The 16,203-nt window shown below is 44.0% G+C and overlaps 14 non-coding genes across 14 annotated transcripts; all 14 read left to right on the top strand.

Annotated features, from left to right (window-relative positions):
- Positions 1–609: 609 nt before the first annotated feature.
- On the top strand, positions 610–681 carry TRNAG-UCC (transfer RNA glycine (anticodon UCC)). Its single transcript has one exon. It is a non-coding gene; the product is annotated as a tRNA-Gly (tRNA).
- Positions 682–2,193: 1,512 nt separating this feature from the next.
- TRNAG-UCC (transfer RNA glycine (anticodon UCC)) lies at positions 2,194–2,265 on the top strand. Its single transcript has one exon. It is a non-coding gene; the product is annotated as a tRNA-Gly (tRNA).
- Positions 2,266–3,164: 899 nt separating this feature from the next.
- On the top strand, positions 3,165–3,236 carry TRNAG-UCC (transfer RNA glycine (anticodon UCC)). The gene has a single exon. It is a non-coding gene; the product is annotated as a tRNA-Gly (tRNA).
- Positions 3,237–4,748: 1,512 nt separating this feature from the next.
- Positions 4,749–4,820, top strand: TRNAG-UCC (transfer RNA glycine (anticodon UCC)). The gene has a single exon. It is a non-coding gene; the product is annotated as a tRNA-Gly (tRNA).
- An 899-nt stretch (positions 4,821–5,719) lies between these two features.
- TRNAG-UCC (transfer RNA glycine (anticodon UCC)) lies at positions 5,720–5,791 on the top strand. Its single transcript has one exon. It is a non-coding gene; the product is annotated as a tRNA-Gly (tRNA).
- Positions 5,792–7,303: 1,512 nt separating this feature from the next.
- TRNAG-UCC (transfer RNA glycine (anticodon UCC)) lies at positions 7,304–7,375 on the top strand. Its single transcript has one exon. It is a non-coding gene; the product is annotated as a tRNA-Gly (tRNA).
- Positions 7,376–8,274: 899 nt separating this feature from the next.
- On the top strand, positions 8,275–8,346 carry TRNAG-UCC (transfer RNA glycine (anticodon UCC)). Its single transcript has one exon. It is a non-coding gene; the product is annotated as a tRNA-Gly (tRNA).
- A 1,512-nt stretch (positions 8,347–9,858) lies between these two features.
- On the top strand, positions 9,859–9,930 carry TRNAG-UCC (transfer RNA glycine (anticodon UCC)). Its single transcript has one exon. It is a non-coding gene; the product is annotated as a tRNA-Gly (tRNA).
- A 628-nt stretch (positions 9,931–10,558) lies between these two features.
- Positions 10,559–10,630, top strand: TRNAI-UAU (transfer RNA isoleucine (anticodon UAU)). The gene has a single exon. It is a non-coding gene; the product is annotated as a tRNA-Ile (tRNA).
- Positions 10,631–10,829: 199 nt separating this feature from the next.
- Positions 10,830–10,901, top strand: TRNAG-UCC (transfer RNA glycine (anticodon UCC)). The gene has a single exon. It is a non-coding gene; the product is annotated as a tRNA-Gly (tRNA).
- Positions 10,902–12,413: 1,512 nt separating this feature from the next.
- TRNAG-UCC (transfer RNA glycine (anticodon UCC)) lies at positions 12,414–12,485 on the top strand. Its single transcript has one exon. It is a non-coding gene; the product is annotated as a tRNA-Gly (tRNA).
- An 899-nt stretch (positions 12,486–13,384) lies between these two features.
- On the top strand, positions 13,385–13,456 carry TRNAG-UCC (transfer RNA glycine (anticodon UCC)). Its single transcript has one exon. It is a non-coding gene; the product is annotated as a tRNA-Gly (tRNA).
- Positions 13,457–14,968: 1,512 nt separating this feature from the next.
- TRNAG-UCC (transfer RNA glycine (anticodon UCC)) lies at positions 14,969–15,040 on the top strand. Its single transcript has one exon. It is a non-coding gene; the product is annotated as a tRNA-Gly (tRNA).
- Positions 15,041–15,939: 899 nt separating this feature from the next.
- Positions 15,940–16,011, top strand: TRNAG-UCC (transfer RNA glycine (anticodon UCC)). Its single transcript has one exon. It is a non-coding gene; the product is annotated as a tRNA-Gly (tRNA).
- Positions 16,012–16,203: the final 192 nt, after the last annotated feature.

Below are 16,203 nucleotides of genomic sequence, written 5' to 3' on the forward strand. Positions count from 1 at the left end.
TTTCTAGGCAATATCTAGCCTCTGAAAAAAATATGCAAGATCCACCGATAAATCTGGCAAAAGTCACTAACATTTTGGGCATACTTGTGCTCTCACCTGAATGTAGCGCCACCTTGTAGCCATCGGAGGTAACTGCAGCTCACAAAATGTTTCATAAGAGGGCAAGTTGAGAGGAATCCAAGAGGCAGATGTCCATAGAAAGAGCCTCTGACTACAGCAGGAAGGTTGGATGCTTCAAATTTGCATAGTTTCCTGTCCAACGTCCTCTCACGTCCCGAACGCCCACGTCACTCCACTGAATGCTCCTCATCTGCATAAAGAGAACACTTTCACAGAGGAGCAGAGTGGCGCAGCGGAAGCGTGCTGGGCCCATAACCCAGAGGTCGATGGATCGAAACCATCCTCTGCTAAATTTGCTTTATTTTCCTTCCAAGGACCAAGCTGTCATTTCCACGCTGCCAGAAAGGAAAAGCGCAAGCTTGCGCCAGCTATGTGAGAAAAGACTTCTCAACTATCTGTGTCTGCTGAAATACAAGAGAGGGATCGTCAAAGGATCCACCCTTTACTTTGAAAGTAAAGAGACACAATAATAAGCATAAATGACAGAGGGCGTTGGTGGTATAGTGGTGAGCATAGCTGCCTTCCATGCAGTTGACCCGGGTTCGATTCCCGGCCAACGCAGTGCAAATACTTATGTATTCTGCAAGCAGGATATATTTTAGTTCAACATGTCACAAAATGGAAATATCATGAACAGATTAATCAGCCATATATATAGAAATTAAAAAATACGTAGGCAAACATCTCAATCGCCCCTTCTGCTATATTCATTGTCCTAATATATGATAAGTTTCATAAAGCAGAGTCGCCATTCACATGTGCTGGTAATAAATATGTTATTTTGGGCAGGCAATGAAAGGGCTGAGGCCCGACCAGACATTATACCTCCAGCATCTCTATGTTAAAAAGCATTTCTAGGCAATTTCTAGCCTCTGAAAAAAATATGCAAGACCCACCGATAAATCTGGCCAAAGTCCGTAACATTTTTGCATACTTGTGCTCTGACCTGAATGTAGCGCCACCTCGTAGCTGTCGAAGGTAACTGCAGCTCACAAAATGTTTTATAAGAAGGCAAGTTGAGAGGAATCCAAGAGGCAGATGTCCATGGAAAGAGCCTCTCACTGCAGCAGGAAGGTTGGATGCTTGAAATTTGCATAGTTTCCTGTCCAACGTCCCGAACGCTCCCAAACGCTCAAAAGCCTCACACCGGGCAAGCCCTCACCGGGTAGATCTCTGGCTCCCAGGTAAAGCCAAATCCTGAGCATGTTAGCGCTAGTATCACAGAGAGAGATATAGAGGGTTCAAGAGCTGCTGTCTTGATAAATGTTTGAAACGGCTAGTGCCTGAGAGTGTCTGGCTTTCAGTTATGACTGATTGTGAGAGGGGAAGATTAAGTTTTTCTGCACCCAGCATGCCTTGCGATATACTTAGGCAAATGAGGTGAGAGCCCGACCAATCCCACTCTACTCTGCTGAATGCTCCTTATTTGCATAAAGAGAGCACTTTCACAACGGAGCAGAGTGGCGCAGCGGAAGCGTGCTGGGCCCATAACCCAGAGGTCGATGGATCGAAACCATCCTCTGCTAATTTTGCTTGATTTTTCTTCCAAGGACCAAGCTGTCATTCCCAGGCTGCCAGCAAGTAAAAGCGCAAGCTTTTGCCAGCTATGTGAGAAAAGACTTCTCAACTATCTGTGTCTGCTGAAATACAAGAGAGGGATCGTAAAAGGATCCACCCTGTACTTTGAAAGTAAAGACACACAATAATAAGCATAAATGACTGGTGGGACCTTCAAACACTTTTCTGGGCATGCTTTGAATTTCATTCTTCCCTTTTAGTTGTGCTATTATCTATCTCCTGGGCATTTCCTGGAATGTTCTCTCTTTCTCTTCCCTGCTTTGCTTCCCATGCTGCATCTATATGTTCATATCTATTATTTGTACTACTGCTTTCCATTCTTCTCTTCCGCACAGCTTTGACCTTGGTTTCAATCCCAGTTCCTTACCCTCTGCTAAAAACTTTCTACTGCTTTTCATGTTGGTATCTAAACCAAATGCACCGTTGAAGCTGGTGCAAGATAGACATTGCACTCAGGGTCGTAATGTTTAGAACCGAGAGCATACAGATCATAGGGCGTTGGTGGTATAGTGGTGAGCATAGCTGCCTTCCAAGCAGTTGACCCGGGTTCGATTCCCGGCCAACGCAGTACAAATACTTATATATTCTGCAAGCTGGATATATTTTAATGCAATATGTCACAAAATGGAAATATCATGAACAGATTAATCAGCCAGATATAAAAAAATAAACAAATACGTAGGCAAACATCTCGATCGCCCCTTCTGCTATATTCATTGCCCTAATATATGATAAGTTCCATAAAGCAGAGTCACCACTCACATGTGCTGGTAATAAATATGTTACAGTGGGCAGACAATGAAAGGGCTGAGGCCCGACCAGACATTATAACTCCAGCATCTCTATGTTAAAAAGCATTTCTAGGCAATATCTAGCCTCTGAAAAAAATATGCAAGATCCACCGATAAATCTGGCAAAAGTCACTAACATTTTGGGCATACTTGTGCTCTCACCTGAATGTAGCGCCACCTTGTAGCCATCGGAGGTAACTGCAGCTCACAAAATGTTTCATAAGAGGGCAAGTTGAGAGGAATCCAAGAGGCAGATGTCCATAGAAAGAGCCTCTGACTACAGCAGGAAGGTTGGATGCTTCAAATTTGCATAGTTTCCTGTCCAACGTCCTCTCACGTCCCGAACGCCCACGTCACTCCACTGAATGCTCCTCATCTGCATAAAGAGAACACTTTCACAGAGGAGCAGAGTGGCGCAGCGGAAGCGTGCTGGGCCCATAACCCAGAGGTCGATGGATTGAAACCATCCTCTGCTAAATTTGCTTTATTTTCCTTCCAAGGACCAAGCTGTCATTTCCACGCTGCCAGAAAGGAAAAGCGCAAGCTTGCGCCAGCTATGTGAGAAAAGACTTCTCAACTATCTGTGTCTGCTGAAATACAAGAGAGGGATCGTCAAAGGATCCACCCTTTACTTTGAAAGTAAAGAGACACAATAATAAGCATAAATGACAGAGGGCGTTGGTGGTATAGTGGTGAGCATAGCTGCCTTCCATGCAGTTGACCCGGGTTCGATTCCCGGCCAACGCAGTGCAAATACTTATGTATTCTGCAAGCAGGATATATTTTAGTTCAACATGTCACAAAATGGAAATATCATGAACAGATTAATCAGCCATATATATAGAAATTAAAAAATACGTAGGCAAACATCTCAATCGCCCCTTCTGCTATATTCATTGTCCTAATATATGATAAGTTTCATAAAGCAGAGTCGCCATTCACATGTGCTGGTAATAAATATGTTATTTTGGGCAGGCAATGAAAGGGCTGAGGCCCGACCAGACATTATACCTCCAGCATCTCTATGTTAAAAAGCATTTCTAGGCAATTTCTAGCCTCTGAAAAAAATATGCAAGACCCACCGATAAATCTGGCCAAAGTCCGTAACATTTTTGCATACTTGTGCTCTGACCTGAATGTAGCGCCACCTCGTAGCTGTCGAAGGTAACTGCAGCTCACAAAATGTTTTATCAGAAGGCAAGTTGAGAGGAATCCAAGAGGCAGACGTCCATGGAAAGAGCCTCTCACTGCAGCAGGAAGGTTGGATGCTTGAAATTTGCATAGTTTCCTGTCCAACGTCCCGAACGCTCCCAAACGCTCAAAAGCCTCACACCGGGCAAGCCCTCACCGGGTAGATCTCTGGCTCCCAGGTAAAGCCAAATCCTGAGCATGTTAGCGCTAGTATCACAGAGAGAGATATAGAGGGTTCAAGAGCTGCTGTCTTGATAAATGTTTGAAACGGCTAGTGCCTGAGAGTGTCTGGCTTTCAGTTATGACTGATTGTGAGAGGGGAAGATTAAGTTTTTCTGCACCCAGCATGCCTTGCGATATACTTAGGCAAATGAGGTGAGAGCCCGACCAATCCCACTCTACTCTGCTGAATGCTCCTTATTTGCATAAAAAGAGCACTTTCACAACGGAGCAGAGTGGCGCAGCGGAAGCGTGCTGGGCCCATAACCCAGAGGTCGATGGATCGAAACCATCCTCTGCTAATTTTGCTTGATTTTTCTTCCAAGGACCAAGCTGTCATTCCCAGGCTGCCAGCAAGTAAAAGCGCAAGCTTTTGCCAGCTATGTGAGAAAAGACTTCTCAACTATCTGTGTCTGCTGAAATACAAGAGAGGGATCGTAAAAGGATCCACCCTGTACTTTGAAAGTAAAGACACACAATAATAAGCATAAATGACTGGTGGGACCTTCAAACACTTTTCTGGGCATGCTTTGAATTTCATTCTTCCCTTTTAGTTGTGCTATTATCTATCTCCTGGGCATTTCCTGGAATGTTCTCTCTTTCTCTTCCCTGCTTTGCTTCCCATGCTGCATCTATATGTTCATATCTATTATTTGTACTACTGCTTTCCATTCTTCTCTTCCGCACAGCTTTGACCTTGGTTTCAATCCCAGTTCCTTACCCTCTGCTAAAAACTTTCTACTGCTTTTCATGTTGGTATCTAAACCAAATGCACCGTTGAAGCTGGTGCAAGATAGACATTGCACTCAGGGTCGTAATGTTTAGAACCGAGAGCATACAGATCATAGGGCGTTGGTGGTATAGTGGTGAGCATAGCTGCCTTCCAAGCAGTTGACCCGGGTTCGATTCCCGGCCAACGCAGTACAAATACTTATATATTCTGCAAGCTGGATATATTTTAATGCAATATGTCACAAAATGGAAATATCATGAACAGATTAATCAGCCAGATATAAAAAAATAAACAAATACGTAGGCAAACATCTCGATCGCCCCTTCTGCTATATTCATTGCCCTAATATATGATAAGTTCCATAAAGCAGAGTCACCACTCACATGTGCTGGTAATAAATATGTTACAGTGGGCAGACAATGAAAGGGCTGAGGCCCGACCAGACATTATAACTCCAGCATCTCTATGTTAAAAAGCATTTCTAGGCAATATCTAGCCTCTGAAAAAAATATGCAAGATCCACCGATAAATCTGGCAAAAGTCACTAACATTTTGGGCATACTTGTGCTCTCACCTGAATGTAGCGCCACCTTGTAGCCATCGGAGGTAACTGCAGCTCACAAAATGTTTCATAAGAGGGCAAGTTGAGAGGAATCCAAGAGGCAGATGTCCATAGAAAGAGCCTCTGACTACAGCAGGAAGGTTGGATGCTTCAAATTTGCATAGTTTCCTGTCCAACGTCCTCTCACGTCCCGAACGCCCACGTCACTCCACTGAATGCTCCTCATCTGCATAAAGAGAACACTTTCACAGAGGAGCAGAGTGGCGCAGCGGAAGCGTGCTGGGCCCATAACCCAGAGGTCGATGGATCGAAACCATCCTCTGCTAAATTTGCTTTATTTTCCTTCCAAGGACCAAGCTGTCATTTCCACGCTGCCAGAAAGGAAAAGCGCAAGCTTGCGCCAGCTATGTGAGAAAAGACTTCTCAACTATCTGTGTCTGCTGAAATACAAGAGAGGGATCGTCAAAGGATCCACCCTTTACTTTGAAAGTAAAGAGACACAATAATAAGCATAAATGACAGAGGGCGTTGGTGGTATAGTGGTGAGCATAGCTGCCTTCCAAGCAGTTGACCCGGGTTCGATTCCCGGCCAACGCAGTGCAAATACTTATGTATTCTGCAAGCAGGATATATTTTAGTTCAACATGTCACAAAATGGAAATATCATGAACAGATTAATCAGCCATATATATAGAAATTAAAAAATACGTAGGCAAACATCTCAATCGCCCCTTCTGCTATATTCATTGTCCTAATATATGATAAGTTTCATAAAGCAGAGTCGCCATTCACATGTGCTGGTAATAAATATGTTATTTTGGGCAGGCAATGAAAGGGCTGAGGCCCGACCAGACATTATACCTCCAGCATCTCTATGTTAAAAAGCATTTCTAGGCAATTTCTAGCCTCTGAAAAAAATATGCAAGACCCACCGATAAATCTGGCCAAAGTCCGTAACATTTTTGCATACTTGTGCTCTGACCTGAATGTAGCGCCACCTCGTAGCTGTCGAAGGTAACTGCAGCTCACAAAATGTTTTATCAGAAGGCAAGTTGAGATGAATCCAAGAGGCAGATGTCCATGGAAAGAGCCTCTCACTGCAGCAGGAAGGTTGGATGCTTGAAATTTGCATAGTTTCCTGTCCAACGTCCCGAACGCTCCCAAACGCTCAAAAGCCTCACACCGGGCAAGCCCTCACCGGGTAGATCTCTGGCTCCCAGGTAAAGCCAAATCCTGAGCATGTTAGCGCTAGTATCACAGAGAGAGATATAGAGGGTTCAAGAGCTGCTGTCTTGATAAATGTTTGAAACGGCTAGTGCCTGAGAGTGTCTGGCTTTCAGTTATGACTGATTGTTAGAGGGGAAGATTAAGTTTTTCTGCACCCAGCATGCCTTGCGATATACTTAGGCAAATGAGGTGAGAGCCCGACCAATCCCACTCTACTCTGCTGAATGCTCCTTATTTGCATAAAGAGAACACTTTCACAACGGAGCAGAGTGGCACAGCGGAAGCGTGCTGGGCCCATAACCCAGAGGTCGATGGATCGAAACCATCCTCTGCTAATTTTGCTTGATTTTTCTTCCAAGGACCAAGCTGTCATTCCCAGGCTGCCAGCAAGTAAAAGCGCAAGCTTTTGCCAGCTATGTGAGAAAAGACTTCTCAACTATCTGTGTCTGCTGAAATACAAGAGAGGGATCGTAAAAGGATCCACCCTGTACTTTGAAAGTAAAGACACACAATAATAAGCATAAATGACTGGTGGGACCTTCAAACACTTTTCTGGGCATGCTTTGAATTTCATTCTTCCCTTTTAGTTGTGCTATTATCTATCTCCTGGGCATTTCCTGGAATGTTCTCTCTTTCTCTTCCCTGCTTTGCTTCCCATGCTGCATCTATATGTTCATATCTATTATTTGTACTACTGCTTTCCATTCTTCTCTTCCGCACAGCTTTGACCTTGGTTTCAATCCCGGTTCCTTACCCTCTGCTAAAAACTTTCTACTGCTTTTCATGTTGGTATCTAAACCAAATGCACCGTTGAAGCTGGTGCAAGATAGACATTGCACTCAGGGTCGTAATGTTTAGAACCGAGAGCATACAGATCATAGGGCGTTGGTGGTATAGTGGTGAGCATAGCTGCCTTCCAAGCAGTTGACCCGGGTTCGATTCCCGGCCAACGCAGTACAAATACTTATATATTCTGCAAGCTGGATATATTTTAATGCAATATGTCACAAAATGGAAATATCATGAACAGATTAATCAGCCAGATATAAAAAAATAAACAAATACGTAGGCAAACATCTCGATCGCCCCTTCTGCTATATTCATTGCCCTAATATATGATAAGTTCCATAAAGCAGAGTCACCACTCACATGTGCTGGTAATAAATATGTTACAGTGGGCAGACAATGAAAGGGCTGAGGCCCGACCAGACATTATAACTCCAGCATCTCTATGTTAAAAAGCATTTCTAGGCAATATCTAGCCTCTGAAAAAAATATGCAAGATCCACCGATAAATCTGGCAAAAGTCACTAACATTTTGGGCATACTTGTGCTCTCACCTGAATGTAGCGCCACCTTGTAGCCATCGGAGGTAACTGCAGCTCACAAAATGTTTCATAAGAGGGCAAGTTGAGAGGAATCCAAGAGGCAGATGTCCATAGAAAGAGCCTCTGACTACAGCAGGAAGGTTGGATGCTTCAAATTTGCATAGTTTCCTGTCCAACGTCCTCTCACGTCCCGAACGCCCACGTCACTCCACTGAATGCTCCTCATCTGCATAAAGAGAACACTTTCACAGAGGAGCAGAGTGGCGCAGCGGAAGCGTGCTGGGCCCATAACCCAGAGGTCGATGGATCGAAACCATCCTCTGCTAAATTTGCTTTATTTTCCTTCCAAGGACCAAGCTGTCATTTCCACGCTGCCAGAAAGGAAAAGCGCAAGCTTGCGCCAGCTATGTGAGAAAAGACTTCTCAACTATCTGTGTCTGCTGAAATACAAGAGAGGGATCGTCAAAGGATCCACCCTTTACTTTGAAAGTAAAGAGACACAATAATAAGCATAAATGACAGAGGGCGTTGGTGGTATAGTGGTGAGCATAGCTGCCTTCCATGCAGTTGACCCGGGTTCGATTCCCGGCCAACGCAGTGCAAATACTTATGTATTCTGCAAGCAGGATATATTTTAGTTCAACATGTCACAAAATGGAAATATCATGAACAGATTAATCAGCCATATATATAGAAATTAAAAAATACGTAGGCAAACATCTCAATCGCCCCTTCTGCTATATTCATTGTCCTAATATATGATAAGTTTCATAAAGCAGAGTCGCCATTCACATGTGCTGGTAATAAATATGTTATTTTGGGCAGGCAATGAAAGGGCTGAGGCCCGACCAGACATTATACCTCCAGCATCTCTATGTTAAAAAGCATTTCTAGGCAATTTCTAGCCTCTGAAAAAAATATGCAAGACCCACCGATAAATCTGGCCAAAGTCCGTAACATTTTTGCATACTTGTGCTCTGACCTGAATGTAGCGCCACCTCGTAGCTGTCGAAGGTAACTGCAGCTCACAAAATGTTTTATCAGAAGGCAAGTTGAGAGGAATCCAAGAGGCAGATGTCCATGGAAAGAGCCTCTCACTGCAGCAGGAAGGTTGGATGCTTGAAATTTGCATAGTTTCCTGTCCAACGTCCCGAACGCTCCCAAACGCTCAAAAGCCTCACACCGGGCAAGCCCTCACCGGGTAGATCTCTGGCTCCCAGGTAAAGCCAAATCCTGAGCATGTTAGCGCTAGTATCACAGAGAGAGATATAGAGGGTTCAAGAGCTGCTGTCTTGATAAATGTTTGAAACGGCTAGTGCCTGAGAGTGTCTGGCTTTCAGTTATGACTGATTGTGAGAGGGGAAGATTAAGTTTTTCTGCACCCAGCATGCCTTGCGATATACTTAGGCAAATGAGGTGAGAGCCCGACCAATCCCACTCTACTCTGCTGAATGCTCCTTATTTGCATAAAGAGAGCACTTTCACAACGGAGCAGAGTGGCGCAGCGGAAGCGTGCTGGGCCCATAACCCAGAGGTCGATGGATCGAAACCATCCTCTGCTAATTTTGCTTGATTTTTCTTCCAAGGACCAAGCTGTCATTCCCAGGCTGCCAGCAAGTAAAAGCGCAAGCTTTTGCCAGCTATGTGAGAAAAGACTTCTCAACTATCTGTGTCTGCTGAAATACAAGAGAGGGATCGTAAAAGGATCCACCCTGTACTTTGAAAGTAAAGACACACAATAATAAGCATAAATGACTGGTGGGACCTTCAAACACTTTTCTGGGCATGCTTTGAATTTCATTCTTCCCTTTTAGTTGTGCTATTATCTATCTCCTGGGCATTTCCTGGAATGTTCTCTCTTTCTCTTCCCTGCTTTGCTTCCCATGCTGCATCTATATGTTCATATCTATTATTTGTACTACTGCTTTCCATTCTTCTCTTCCGCACAGCTTTGACCTTGGTTTCAATCCCAGTTCCTTACCCTCTGCTAAAAACTTTCTACTGCTTTTCATGTTGGTATCTAAACCAAATGCACCGTTGAAGCTGGTGCAAGATAGACATTGCACTCAGGGTCGTAATGTTTAGAACCGAGAGCATACAGATCATAGGGCGTTGGTGGTATAGTGGTGAGCATAGCTGCCTTCCAAGCAGTTGACCCGGGTTCGATTCCCGGCCAACGCAGTACAAATACTTATATATTCTGCAAGCTGGATATATTTTAATGCAATATGTCACAAAATGGAAATATCATGAACAGATTAATCAGCCAGATATAAAAAAATAAACAAATACGTAGGCAAACATCTCGATCGCCCCTTCTGCTATATTCATTGCCCTAATATATGATAAGTTCCATAAAGCAGAGTCACCACTCACATGTGCTGGTAATAAATATGTTACAGTGGGCAGACAATGAAAGGGCTGAGGCCCGACCAGACATTATAACTCCAGCATCTCTATGTTAAAAAGCATTTCTAGGCAATATCTAGCCTCTGAAAAAAATATGCAAGATCCACCGATAAATCTGGCAAAAGTCACTAACATTTTGGGCATACTTGTGCTCTCACCTGAATGTAGCGCCACCTTGTAGCCATCGGAGGTAACTGCAGCTCACAAAATGTTTCATAAGAGGGCAAGTTGAGAGGAATCCAAGAGGCAGATGTCCATAGAAAGAGCCTCTGACTACAGCAGGAAGGTTGGATGCTTCAAATTTGCATAGTTTCCTGTCCAACGTCCTCTCACGTCCCGAACGCCCACGTCACTCCACTGAATGCTCCTCATCTGCATAAAGAGAACACTTTCACAGAGGAGCAGAGTGGCGCAGCGGAAGCGTGCTGGGCCTATAACCCAGAGGTCGATGGATCGAAACCATCCTCTGCTAAATTTGCTTTATTTTCCTTCCAAGGACCAAGCTGTCATTTCCACGCTGCCAGAAAGGAAAAGCGCAAGCTTGCGCCAGCTATGTGAGAAAAGACTTCTCAACTATCTGTGTCTGCTGAAATACAAGAGAGGGATCGTCAAAGGATCCACCCTTTACTTTGAAAGTAAAGAGACACAATAATAAGCATAAATGACAGAGGGCGTTGGTGGTATAGTGGTGAGCATAGCTGCCTTCCATGCAGTTGACCCGGGTTCGATTCCCGGCCAACGCAGTGCAAATACTTATGTATTCTGCAAGCAGGATATATTTTAGTTCAACATGTCACAAAATGGAAATATCATGAACAGATTAATCAGCCATATATATAGAAATTAAAAAATACGTAGGCAAACATCTCAATCGCCCCTTCTGCTATATTCATTGTCCTAATATATGATAAGTTTCATAAAGCAGAGTCGCCATTCACATGTGCTGGTAATAAATATGTTATTTTGGGCAGGCAATGAAAGGGCTGAGGCCCGACCAGACATTATACCTCCAGCATCTCTATGTTAAAAAGCATTTCTAGGCAATTTCTAGCCTCTGAAAAAAATATGCAAGACCCACCGATAAATCTGGCCAAAGTCCGTAACATTTTTGCATACTTGTGCTCTGACCTGAATGTAGCGCCACCTCGTAGCTGTCGAAGGTAACTGCAGCTCACAAAATGTTTTATCAGAAGGCAAGTTGAGAGGAATCCAAGAGGCAGATGTCCATGGAAAGAGCCTCTCACTGCAGCAGGAAGGTTGGATGCTTGAAATTTGCATAGTTTCCTGTCCAACGTCCCGAACGCTCCCAAACGCTCAAAAGCCTCACACCGGGCAAGCCCTCACCGGGTAGATCTCTGGCTCCCAGGTAAAGCCAAATCCTGAGCATGTTAGCGCTAGTATCACAGAGAGAGATATAGAGGGTTCAAGAGCTGCTGTCTTGATAAATGTTTGAAACGGCTAGTGCCTGAGAGTGTCTGGCTTTCAGTTATGACTGATTGTTAGAGGGGAAGATTAAGTTTTTCTGCACCCAGCATGCCTTGCGATATACTTAGGCAAATGAGGTGAGAGCCCGACCAATCCCACTCTACTCTGCTGAATGCTCCTTATTTGCATAAAGAGAACACTTTCACAACGGAGCAGAGTGGCGCAGCGGAAGCGTGCTGGGCCCATAACCCAGAGGTCGATGGATCGAAACCATCCTCTGCTAATTTTGCTTGATTTTTCTTCCAAGGACCAAGCTGTCATTCCCAGGCTGCCAGCAAGTAAAAGCGCAAGCTTTTGCCAGCTATGTGAGAAAAGACTTCTCAACTATCTGTGTCTGCTGAAATACAAGAGAGGGATCGTAAAAGGATCCACCCTGTACTTTGAAAGTAAAGACACACAATAATAAGCATAAATGACTGGTGGGACCTTCAAACACTTTTCTGGGCATGCTTTGAATTTCATTCTTCCCTTTTAGTTGTGCTATTATCTATCTCCTGGGCATTTCCTGGAATGTTCTCTCTTTCTCTTCCCTGCTTTGCTTCCCATGCTGCATCTATATGTTCATATCTATTATTTGTACTACTGCTTTCCATTCTTCTCTTCCGCACAGCTTTGACCTTGGTTTCAATCCCAGTTCCTTACCCTCTGCTAAAAACTTTCTACTGCTTTTCATGTTGGTATCTAAACCAAATGCACCGTTGAAGCTGGTGCAAGATAGACATTGCACTCAGGGTCGTAATGTTTAGAACCGAGAGCATACAGATCATAGGGCGTTGGTGGTATAGTGGTGAGCATAGCTGCCTTCCAAGCAGTTGACCCGGGTTCGATTCCCGGCCAACGCAGTACAAATACTTATATATTCTGCAAGCTGGATATATTTTAATGCAATATGTCACAAAATGGAAATATCATGAACAGATTAATCAGCCAGATATAAAAAAATAAACAAATACGTAGGCAAACATCTCGATCGCCCCTTCTGCTATATTCATTGCCCTAATATATGATAAGTTCCATAAAGCAGAGTCACCACTCACATGTGCTGGTAATAAATATGTTACAGTGGGCAGACAATGAAAGGGCTGAGGCCCGACCAGACATTATAACTCCAGCATCTCTATGTTAAAAAGCATTTCTAGGCAATATCTAGCCTCTGAAAAAAATATGCAAGATCCACCGATAAATCTGGCAAAAGTCACTAACATTTTGGGCATACTTGTGCTCTCACCTGAATGTAGCGCCACCTTGTAGCCATCGGAGGTAACTGCAGCTCACAAAATGTTTCATAAGAGGGCAAGTTGAGAGGAATCCAAGAGGCAGATGTCCATAGAAAGAGCCTCTGACTACAGCAGGAAGGTTGGATGCTTCAAATTTGCATAGTTTCCTGTCCAACGTCCTCTCACGTCCCGAACGCCCACGTCACTCCACTGAATGCTCCTCATCTGCATAAAGAGAACACTTTCACAGAGGAGCAGAGTGGCGCAGCGGAAGCGTGCTGGGCCCATAACCCAGAGGTCGATGGATCGAAACCATCCTCTGCTAAATTTGCTTTATTTTCCTTCCAAGGACCAAGCTGTCATTTCCACGCTGCCAGAAAGGAAAAGCACAAGCTTGCGCCAGCTATGTGAGAAAAGACTTCTCAACTATCTGTGTCTGCTGAAATACAAGAGAGGGATCGTCAAAGGATCCACCCTTTACTTTGAAAGTAAAGAGACACAATAATAAGCATAAATGACAGAGGGCGTTGGTGGTATAGTGGTGAGCATAGCTGCCTTCCAAGCAGTTGACCCGGGTTCGATTCCCGGCCAACGCAGTGCAAATACTTATGTATTCTGCAAGCAGGATATATTTTAGTTCAACATGTCACAAAATGGAAATATCATGAACAGATTAATCAGCCATATATATAGAAATTAAAAAATACGTAGGCAAACATCTCAATCGCCCCTTCTGCTATATTCATTGTCCTAATATATGATAAGTTTCATAAAGCAGAGTCGCCATTCACATGTGCTGGTAATAAATATGTTATTTTGGGCAGGCAATGAAAGGGCTGAGGCCCGACCAGACATTATACCTCCAGCATCTCTATGTTAAAAAGCATTTCTAGGCAATTTCTAGCCTCTGAAAAAAATATGCAAGACCCACCGATAAATCTGGCCAAAGTCCGTAACATTTTTGCATACTTGTGCTCTGACCTGAATGTAGCGCCACCTCGTAGCTGTCGAAGGTAACTGCAGCTCACAAAATGTTTTATCAGAAGGCAAGTTGAGAGGAATCCAAGAGGCAGATGTCCATGGAAAGAGCCTCTCACTGCAGCAGGAAGGTTGGATGCTTGAAATTTGCATAGTTTCCTGTCCAACGTCCCGAACGCTCCCAAACGCTCAAAAGCCTCACACCGGGCAAGCCCTCACCGGGTAGATCTCTGGCTCCCAGGTAAAGCCAAATCCTGAGCATGTTAGCGCTAGTATCACAGAGAGAGATATAGAGGGTTCAAGAGCTGCTGTCTTGATAAATGTTTGAAACGGCTAGTGCCTGAGAGTGTCTGGCTTTCAGTTATGACTGATTGTGAGAGGGGAAGATTAAGTTTTTCTGCACCCAGCATGCCTTGCGATATACTTAGGCAAATGAGGTGAGAGCCCGACCAATCCCACTCTACTCTGCTGAATGCTCCTTATTTGCATAAAGAGAACACTTTCACAACGGAGCAGAGTGGCGCAGCGGAAGCGTGCTGGGCCCATAACCCAGAGGTCGATGGATCGAAACCATCCTCTGCTAATTTTGCTTGATTTTTCTTCCAAGGACCAAGCTGTCATTCCCAGGCTGCCAGCAAGTAAAAGCGCAAGCTTTTGCCAGCTATGTGAGAAAAGACTTCTCAACTATCTGTGTCGGCTGAAATACAAGAGAGGGATCGTAAAAGGATCCACCCTGTACTTTGAAAGTAAAGACACACAATAATAAGCATAAATGACTGGTGGGACCTTCAAACACTTTTCTGGGCATGCTTTGAATTTCATTCTTCCCTTTTAGTTGTGCTATTATCTATCTCCTGGGCATTTCCTGGAATGTTCTCTCTTTCTCTTCCCTGCTTTGCTTCCCATGCTGCATCTATATGTTCATATCTATTATTTGTACTACTGCTTTCCATTCTTCTCTTCCGCACAGCTTTGACCTTGGTTTCAATCCCAGTTCCTTACCCTCTGCTAAAAACTTTCTACTGCTTTTCATGTTGGTATCTAAACCAAATGCACCGTTGAAGCTGGTGCAAGATAGACATTGCACTCAGGGTCGTAATGTTTAGAACCGAGAGCATACAGATCATAGGGCGTTGGTGGTATAGTGGTGAGCATAGCTGCCTTCCAAGCAGTTGACCCGGGTTCGATTCCCGGCCAACGCAGTACAAATACTTATATATTCTGCAAGCTGGATATATTTTAATGCAATATGTCACAAAATGGAAATATCATGAACAGATTAATCAGCCAGATATAAAAAAATAAACAAATACGTAGGCAAACATCTCGATCGCCCCTTCTGCTATATTCATTGCCCTAATATATGATAAGTTCCATAAAGCAGAGTCACCACTCACATGTGCTGGTAATAAATATGTTACAGTGGGCAGACAATGAAAGGGCTGAGGCCCGACCAGACATTATAACTCCAGCATCTCTATGTTAAAAAGCATTTCTAGGCAATATCTAGCCTCTGAAAAAAATATGCAAGATCCACCGATAAATCTGGCAAAAGTCACTAACATTTTGGGCATACTTGTGCTCTCACCTGAATGTAGGGCCACCTTGTAGCCATCGGAGGTAACTGCAGCTCACAAAATGTTTCATAAGAGGGCAAGTTGAGAGGAATCCAAGAGGCAGATGTCCATAGAAAGAGCCTCTGACTACAGCAGGAAGGTTGGATGCTTCAAATTTGCATAGTTTCCTGTCCAACGTCCTCTCACGTCCCGAACGCCCACGTCACTCCACTGAATGCTCCTCATCTGCATAAAGAGAACACTTTCACAGAGGAGCAGAGTGGCGCAGCGGAAGCGTGCTGGGCCCATAACCCAGAGGTCGATGGATCGAAACCATCCTCTGCTAAATTTGCTTTATTTTCCTTCCAAGGACCAAGCTGTCATTTCCACGCTGCCAGAAAGGAAAAGCGCAAGCTTGCGCCAGCTATGTGAGAAAAGACTTCTCAACTATCTGTGTCTGCTGAAATACAAGAGAGGGATCGTCAAAGGATCCACCCTTTACTTTGAAAGTAAAGAGACACAATAATAAGCATAAATGACAGAGGGCGTTGGTGGTATAGTGGTGAGCATAGCTGCCTTCCATGCAGTTGACCCAGGTTCGATTCCCGGCCAACGCAGTGCAAATACTTATGTATTCTGCAAGCAGGATATATTTTAGTTCAACATGTCACAAAATGGAAATATCATGAACAGATTAATCAGCCATATATATAGAAATTAAAAAATACGTAGGCAAACATCTCAATCGCCCCTTCTGCTATATTCATTGTCCTAATATATGATACGTTTCATAAAGCAGAGTCGCCATT

This window comes from Lissotriton helveticus, chromosome 11 (genome assembly GCF_964261635.1).
Source record: "Lissotriton helveticus chromosome 11, aLisHel1.1, whole genome shotgun sequence".
NCBI classification, from domain to species: Eukaryota; Metazoa; Chordata; class Amphibia; order Caudata; family Salamandridae; genus Lissotriton; species Lissotriton helveticus.